The sequence below is a fragment of the Arachis stenosperma genome, chromosome 10 (assembly GCF_014773155.1).
Source record: "Arachis stenosperma cultivar V10309 chromosome 10, arast.V10309.gnm1.PFL2, whole genome shotgun sequence".
Lineage (NCBI taxonomy): Eukaryota > Viridiplantae > Streptophyta > Magnoliopsida > Fabales > Fabaceae > Arachis > Arachis stenosperma.
In genome coordinates this window covers 111655136-111657468 of record NC_080386.1, presented here as the reverse complement: position 1 = coordinate 111657468, position 2333 = coordinate 111655136, and positions in this window count along the sequence as shown.

The window sequence follows — 2333 nt, the reverse complement described above, 5'->3', positions numbered from 1 at the left end:
TTGCTTTTGACTAACTAAGAGCCATTCATGAATGCAAACCAATCGACTAATCAAATGCTCATGCATGCAACGTTGGTGACACCAAAATTAGTTTGTTTGATCATATAGTGCAACAAGATTTGATTAAAACTCTAAAATTAACATAATATGGATTGTGTTCAAGCCCTCTTAGTGTGCCTTGAACACCAAACTTAATCATTTACCATATGCTGCATGTAGAGATTCTTATAGGTGTTTGTCAAAGTTGATTTAGAATCCATGAACTTTTTTTTATTAACTACTATTAAAGATTAAAAAGGAGAGGGTATAGAACATGGGTTGCCTCCCATGAAGCGCTTCTTTAGCGTCATTAGCTTGACATTCGGCCTTTGTTAGGGTTGTTGGTAGTGCTTCAAATCTTCCCCTCTTGCAGTGAATCTGTCTCCATTGGCTTTGTTGAGAAGCTCCACATGTTCTAAGGACAAAATTTTTCTGATGGTGTACACTTGAGGCAGTTAAGATGGGATGGTGGGGAGATGAGGTGGAATGGGTGGAAGATAAGTAGAGACCACTTCATCTCCTAGAGAGAAACTATTCATACCCTGGGTCGAGCTGTCCGACCCAGGATGTTCTACAGACAAAGTGACCGACCTCTTCAGGTCAGGATGACCCGACCTCTTCTCAAAGAGCTCGGTCAAATCACAGGAAAGCCCAATAAAGGGCCCAAATAGAGGAACATGACCCCAATCCAAAGGTAGCCCAAGCCTATAGAGATAAGGGTGGTTCCCATGAAAGATTAAGATAAAGATAAAGATAAGATAACTAACTTATCTTATCTGCAAAGGTCACTCTACACCATTATAAATACACTGGAGCACCCAGGTATAACTCATACTCTGATTCTACTCAATACTTGTTTAATACCCTTGCTAACTTAAGCATCAGAGTCCCTTGCAGGTACCCCCCACCCTCCGAGGACGAAGGATCACCTCCAGCCGCCATCAACAAATCGGACACAACAGCTCCGACCAGTAAAGAAGATCTCATCCGAGATCGACCTACAGTTTTAGGTAACCCTCGGAACATTGGCGCCGTTGCCGGGGAACCTGGAAGTCATCCCATCACCATAGCGGACGACCATGAAAATGACCACACCTCAGATCTAGAGGAAAGAATGCCGCAAAAAAACACAGACACCACACCAAAAGATACTTTCCAAATCAACAACAAGAAGAACTCCCCAAATGAGGGAGCCATGGATGCATTTCAAGACCGATTAAAACAACTTGAAGAAGAAGCCCTACGCCAACGAGAGGCCGAGAAAGACCTACAAAGGGAAATAAGGCGACGTCGGGAATTAGAGAACAAAATCCTAAAACTTGAAGCCGATGTCAAGACTAAAGCCAGCCGATCCACTCTCGAAGATAGCTCCCGCAAGGAGCAAGACTCTGTTCACCAAGGAGATCATGAAGACAAAAATCCCAAAGGACTTTAAACTCCCGGACATGACCTTATACGACGGCACTACAGATCCCAGCCATCATTTCAGCAATTTCAGAAGCAGAATGTATCTCACCGATGCCTCAGATGCAGTTCGTTGTAAAGCTTTTCCAACTACATTAACAAAAACAGCAATTAGATGGTTCGATAACCTCCCTCCTAGGTCTATCTCAAGTTTCGACGACATGGCTAAGAAATTTCTGGCCAGATTCTCCATCCAAAAGGACAAAGCTAAACATGCTCCGAGCTTACTGGGAATTAGACAAGGAGAACGGGAAACCCTGTGCAACTACATGGAAAGATTTAACAAGACATGCCTGGACATACAGAACTTTCCAACAGAAGCCGCTATTATGGGCCTCATTAATGGCTTACGAGAAAGGGCCCTTTAGTCAATCTATATCAAAGAAATACCCCACATCTCTGAACGAGGTGCAGGAACGAGCGGAAAAATACATCAACATGGAGGAAAACTCCCGATTAGGAGAGACCTTGATGGCCGGATTCACCCCCCGGGATAAAGACAAAGATTCCAAAAACAAAGAAGATTGACATGGAGAGAAAATAAAAAATACCACAATTACACCCCTCTTCGGGTATCTCTTGTGGATGTATATAGAGAGGTTTGCAACACAGAAAATACCACTGGCTCGGCCACTCAAAGGCAAAAAGGGAGGGGGAAACCGGGCTGAATATTGTGAATACCATCGGATCCGTGGACACTCCATCAATGAATGTTTCGACTTAAAAAATGTCATAGAAAATCTCGTACGAGAAAGAAAGCTAGATCGATATCTGGCCACCCATAATGATGAACAAAGAAAAAGAAAAAGAGCAGAAGATGTTGGACCAAC